This window comes from Peromyscus maniculatus, chromosome 9, assembly GCF_049852395.1.
Source record: "Peromyscus maniculatus bairdii isolate BWxNUB_F1_BW_parent chromosome 9, HU_Pman_BW_mat_3.1, whole genome shotgun sequence".
NCBI lineage: Eukaryota > Metazoa > Chordata > Mammalia > Rodentia > Cricetidae > Peromyscus > Peromyscus maniculatus.
In genome coordinates, this window is record NC_134860.1 from 33941291 (window position 1) to 33947945 (window position 6655).

At 47.5% G+C, this 6655-nt stretch overlaps 1 long non-coding RNA gene across 1 annotated transcript; it reads right to left on the bottom strand.

Moving 5' to 3' along the window:
* Positions 1–195: 195 nt before the first annotated feature.
* LOC143267281 (uncharacterized) lies at positions 196–2428 on the bottom strand. The gene is made up of 3 exons (XR_013042262.1): positions 2145–2428; positions 1824–1899; positions 196–1132 (listed from the first exon to the last, which is right to left on the bottom strand). It is a non-coding gene; the product is annotated as an uncharacterized LOC143267281 (long non-coding RNA).
* Positions 2429–6655: the final 4227 nt, after the last annotated feature.

Here is a 6655-nt window from a genome sequence, read left to right on the forward strand (position 1 = left end):
GACCAGGCTTGGTGCCCTAGAATGGAGCTGGATCCACTGTAAGATTAGCAACCAGGCTCCACTGGTGTCAAGGTGTCCTGACCCTAGCTCCCCATGGCCTGGAAGTACCAGGGTTGGATATCCAAACAGCTACCGGCCGGCCAGAGTGCCTGAGCCTGCCCCTACCCCTCACCCCCACCCCCCACCCCCGGCAGGGAGAAGAGAGGCTGAGATGGAGGAGGGTGATGGCTGGGGGTGGGCTTGCCTCTCGGGAGTCAGGCCTGCTGGCTGTTCCCTCAGAGCTCTGGCCACAACTAGGAACAGCCTGTCCTGGGCTCAGGGCCCCTTAACACATCCTCCCTCATCTATCCTGATGCTGGAGTCCCAGGGGAGGTGTTCGAGGTCTTGGTTCCCCTGCCCCACTCTCACTCCCCCCCCCCTGGTGTGCACAAGCGCAGGAACACACAGCAGGCTAGGGAGAGCCCTTGGGAGGTGGAGGTTGGGGTGGTGTGTTTCCCTGGGGGCAGGGCTCTACTGAAGGTAGAGAGAGCCAGCCAGTGTGCCCAGGAAAGCCCCCCATCCCCTTCTTAACCAGGGTTTTCTCTTAGCAGTGAGGAAGAAGCTTCAGAGCATAAGGGAAATGAATTTCCTGTGGAAGCAGCTACCCCTGTTCCCACCGGCCCTAAGTCCCTCATCAGGAGTGGAAGACCTGAGACAGGGACCAAGCCAGGCCTGGGCCCTGAGCCCAGCATAGCCAGAAGTCTCATCCACAGTTAAGGAATGTTTTGGGAGCTGTGATGTCACTGGGGTCACATCTACTGGATACTGGAGTGTCCTGACCAACATGAGACAACTCCTGGGCTTGCTTTCAAACACTCCAGAGTTGGAGGGTCGGGGACATTAAAAGGGGACCGGCAAACGGATGGCGTGGCTCCGAGCCAGTCTGGTGACAGGTTGGTTGTGCTGGCTCTCCATCTCTGGTCCCATACCTGGGTCAGAGGTAAACTCCAAGGCAAGCCAGACCGAATGGGTGCAAGGTGGCAGAGGGGCAGATGATGTGATGCACCAGACACGGGGCTACCCGATTCATTACACATCATCGCTTTTGGTTCCTGCAGTAACTTGTGAGCTGGGGGTAAGAGTCAGTGGAAACCTACATTGGAGAAGCCGAGGTTCAGCGAGGTTGAAGGACTTGAGAAGCCCATTTCTCCAGCCTCAGAGCTGCTCCTCTCTCCACGTCTGCTTCCAGTGAACAGCAGGCCTCTTGTGCCCTCCTTCCCACACAGCCCTGGATTTGGCTGGCCATCCCCCAGCCTCCTGCACTGTCCTGACCCCATGCTCCCTCCCTCCTCCAGTCCACTGGCAGGCTGACTTCCTGCATTGCTCAGGGAAGAAAGAGCCTTGGACCTGTCAGCCCTCCTTGGCCCACAGACTGTTCCTCTCCCTTGGCCAGGCACACGCCCTGCCAGTTCCATTCTTCTGCCTGTTTCCCTGTTGGGTTTTGGCACAGGACCCTTGCCCAGAATGTCATGGAGTCTTCCTACTGTGTTCTTTGCTGTCCCACCCCTCACATGCCAGTCCAGAATTTCTTCTGCTTTGGGGATTGAGGGGTGTGTGTGTGTGTGTGTGTGTTTGCCCCATTTTTTTAAAATTATTTATTTTTATGTGTGCATTGGTGTTTTGCCTGCATGTATGTCTGTCTGAGGGTACCCTGGAACTGGAGTTACAGACAGTTGTGAACTGCCATGTGGGTGCTGAGGATTGAACCCAGGTCCTCTGGAAGAGCAGCCAGTGCTCTTAACGGCTGAGCCATCTCTCCAGCCCCGTGTTTGCCCCATTTATACCAACTAGCTGGTCCTTTGCTGTCCTCTGGTGGCTGAATCTGAGAACTGCAATTTCCTGCTGGCAGCCAGGTTGATTCTGTAAAAGACAAAAGGAGATTTCCTTCTCTGGCTTACTCTGGCTTACAGAAGTGTGTGAGTGTGTGTGTGTGTGTGTGTGTGTGTGTGTGTGTGTGTGTGTGTGTGTGTGTGTGTGTGTGTGTGTGTGTGTGTGTGTGTGTGTGTGTGTGTGTGTGTGTGTGTGTGTGATATACCAGGTTGACTGGCTCTTTTGTAACCTCATTCTCTTCATCATCATCACCTGTCCTCAGCACAGAGACTGACCTGACTTGTCTAACCACTGGCAGTGTTCCTTTGATGGACAGTCTATCAGCAGAAGGCCCCGGGGAAACAGTCCAGCACTCTCTTTCCCCTCAGATACTGACTTCCCTGTCCAAGTTGTTTCCATCCTCTGACTGGGTACCAGTTTGTAGGCTCAACACCAGGAGTAGTCCCAGGAAAGCCCCCTCAGAGACTGGATCTGGGAGTGTGGCTGCGCTTTTGGACGTGAAGGAACAGCTGGACTACCTGCCAGTGGGAAATGGCATGCTAGCAATCCACATCAGGCAGTGACATCACAATTAATCATGGTATCACCTATGAGTAAGCAACAAGAACAGGCCAGCTGTCTGTGGCACTTGACTGTATGACAGTAAGGATGACCATAAGGACTGTGATGCGTGAATTCTTTTGAGGATGTTTGATGGATTACCCAAAGAAAACGATACATTTATGCCCTTCAGTTCTCAGCATAAGTTATAGACTGAAGACCAGAGTCTTCTAAATGGGAAAAGACTCCTACACACCCTGGGCTGATTAAAACATGAAACAAAACCTTACTTATGCAGGGTGCTGACCTCCATGTCTTTTGAATTCACAGTCTTGACAAGATTTTCATGTGGCAGAGCATAAAGAATGGGCTCTAAAATTTGGAACAGGGACATGTGGATGGATCCAAATGAAACCAACAACTTGAACTCTCAAGTGCCTGTCTGTCCCTTGCCCAACTGTGTCTGAGGAGAGTTGACTGCTTTGCGTAAAGATACCATAACTGGGGCTGGCGAGATGGCTCAGAGGTTAAGAGCCTTTACTGCTCTTACAGAGGACCCAGGTTCTGTTCCCAGCACCCAAGGCAGGCAGCTTACAATCTCTTGTAAGTCTAGTTCCAGGGGACACAATGTCCTCTTCTGGCCTCTGAAGGCATCTTCATACATGTAGTGCACATACACGCAATCAGCCCCCTCCCACCACCACATAAATCATTTTTAAAAATACCATGAAATGCACTTTGAAAGAGGACACTGAAGACCCTCCACAGAGCTCATACATGGGTCAAATGTTAGCATCTTCCAGGACAGAAGGATCCCAGAAGCATCATCTTGCATACCAAAAGAATTAGAAGATGCTGCTAAGACATCTTTCTAAGCAGACTGAGTAAGAAACAGTTCACATTCCATACAATTCACACATCAAATGGTTGTTAATATGGTCATGGTCATATGCGACCATGCCCAGAGCCAATTCTTGAACATTTCAATATGGAGTGCTTGCTGCTCTTGCAGAGGACCTGAGTTCAGTTCCCAACGCCCATGTCTAATGGCTCACAACCACATGCAACTCTTAACTCCTGGGGATCAGACACCTCCTCTTTTGGCCTCTGAAGATACTCACATACTCATATGCTGTTAATTTTTGCCTTGGAAATAACTAAGTAATTCCTCTTCTCTCCTTTTATAATCCCAATGGCAAACCAGAGTTTGATTCCACTGGAGATCCACCTAGGGAACCAATGAGTTTATTAGGATTGCTTACAGAGCATGGGAGAGAAATTATGGGCCAGAGTGTGGGTGGCCTAAGGTAGCCACAGTGGAAGATGTGTGTCTAACATAGGTTTGTGGCTTCCCAGATGAAGGTCCCCTTCTTTCAGTTCTCCCCAGCTTATACCCTAGTCCCTTCCTGAGACCCTGAAGCCATGTTCAATTAGGGTAGAGATGCTCACAACCAGTTAGGGAAAGTGGCTGGATACTCAGGAGAGGGGTCCCATGACATCTCCCCTGCCCCCTGACCTCGTTCCCTCCTTCTATAATGGAATGTCAACAGTCAACAAGCCCGGCTGTGATAATCTTTTGTAAGCAGGCACAGCTCAACTCATGAAGATGGATATTTAGGCTGTCTTTAACTTTTGGTCAGTACTAGTAACCACACTTTAAACAGCCACACAACTTATTGTGTGGATACGTTTTCATTTCTCTTGGGTAAATGGTGACTCCGTTTAATCATTTGAGGGAACCGTTGGCTGGACCATCAGTGCATGAAGGTTAGACTGTGTCCACATCCTTGCAAACACTTACTACTATCCGGCTTTTTAATATTATCCATCCCAGTGGGTGTGAAGTATCTCATTGCAGTTTTGATTTGCATTTCCCTGATGACTAATGATTTATGGTGCTAATGATTCTCATGTGCTTACTAGCCATTTATATTCCTTTTTTAAAAACATTTATCTATTGTGTATGGGTGTTATAAGCACAGTCATGTCACACAACACCTATGTAGAGTCAGAAAACAACTTGCATGAGTCAGTTCTCTCCTTCCACTGTGTGTGTAAGGTTCTAGGGATTAAAGGTAAGTCACCAGGATTGGTGGCAAGGCTCCGTTTACCTCAAGAGCCACCTCAACAGCCTAGGTTTTTGTTTTTTTTAATCTCAAAATGGCATCATATTCCAGTATAATATAAATATACATATAAATCCATACAGTCCTTCCGTTTCATCTTCTACATGTTCCCTGAGCCAAATGGGGAGGGAGTGTAATACAGATGTCCATTTAAGGCTGAGCATTCCACAGTCAAATATTCTCTGTACTCTGACCAGTTGTGAGTCCGGATTGACTGACATCCTTTATGACTGCATAAAGAGGCTTCTCCCAAGAGGGGTGAGGGTTGCACTAGTCTGTATAACGAGAAGTGTTTAGAAGGCAGCTTGATACTGTTTCTGTGTTTTTCAAATGTTTCTTCTGTAGTATTAAATTCTGTAACTTTTGGGTCTTATTCTAATATATATATACATATATATATTTAGAATATTCATATATATATATGAAATCAAAATATTCTATTAATTGATTTCTCTGATGTTAAGCTAGTCTAGCATCCCTGAGCTAAATCACAGTTGGTTTTGCATTCAGTAGGCCACAGCTGGGCTAAGTTATAGTTCAGTGGCAGAATACTTGTGTAAGGCCTTAAGTTTGATCCCCAGTGCCATCTCACACACACAACACACACACACACACACACACACACAAATAAGCAAGTAAATAAATAAATAAATGACTTGAGAGCAAAGTGTAAGTGCCTTTCACTGTGTCCCACAGCATTCACCCACACAGTCCTGGCTATATGGAAAGCAGAAGCGTAAGATCTCTTGAGAGCAGGAGTTTAAAACCAGCTCTGGTAAAAACCAGTCTCAAGAAAGCAGCTCAGGCACTGCAGGACCCTGTGAGTCCCAGGCCTTATAACCCCTAGGAAAAATTTGCAGAAACTGCTTTTCATGATGCAAAGTCCTGCAGACCCCAGACATGTTAGAGCAGTGGTTCTCAACCTTCCTAATGCTGCGACCCTTTAATACAGCTCCTCTGTTGTGGTGACCTCCAACCAGAAAAGTATTTTCATTGCTGTTTCATAACTATCACCTTGCTACTGTTATGAATCATAATGTAAATATTTGATTTATGACCCCTGAGAAAGTGTCAGTCGACCCCAAAGGGGTTGCGACCCACAGGTTGAGAACCACTGTGTTAGTCTCACATGCACTAGGCTAGTGATGCCAGGTCCAAAACAGTGGCTCCTGTTTGACACCATTTCCATACCAAGTCCTAGAAGGGGTGACAGAACTCAGCGGCTACCTACAAAGAGGTAGAGGGAAGGTTCAGAAGAGACAGTGAGCTTTTGTGCTTTAAATGACGGTCATTACTCAATAGATGTGGTTTTCAAAAATCATTGATAGGACAATTCAAATGTGTGAATTTTACTATATGCAAATTTTTTCTCAGTGAAGTCATTCTGAAAAGCTATCATGCAACTCAGAAAACTGATGTTTTGGGCTTTTGAAAACACAAGGTGTCCCATATGATGGCATCTAGGAAGCACACGCAGGCTTGCCTCTTATGTATGAATTAGATACTGAGGGCTACTGATGTCCTCATTAGGTTCTGAGCGATGCTGGCCAGCAACAAGCCAGGGTGTCACTTAAAACGATGCTGCACACCTCCCCCCTCCAAAGCTTGTTAGGCCTTCCACAGTGCTGAGAGGACTGCAGAAGATGACCTTGCCTTTGCCTTTGGGGAGAGGGTTCTAGAAAATTCTTGCATGCTTGCTGTACCCCTAGATTCCGCTGGATGGAGACACAGCACACACATTCTCAGTGAGAAAAAACACACAAGCCCTGCCACCTTCTCCCTCTGAGACCCCTTAGAAACTGACAGTAGGCAGGGCACAGCTCAGAGAGGCTGGCTTTCCCTTCGACTTGTCACTGGTACCTGGAGCACCCCAAGTCAGCAGGCCACTCCAGAGACAGCAACAGCACATCTTTGACCTATACAGCTCACTGACAGAGCACTTACATGGGCAAGGCCCGGACTTCACCCCATAGCACCAGAGAAAAATAACATAAATGGTAAAATAAGTAAATATATAGATCTATAAATAAATAGACGTTTTAAAAACACTTTATTTTTAAAGTAAATTGCTTAAAGGGGGTGGGGGCTGGGTACAGGCCTATAACCCAAAAGGCTGAGGC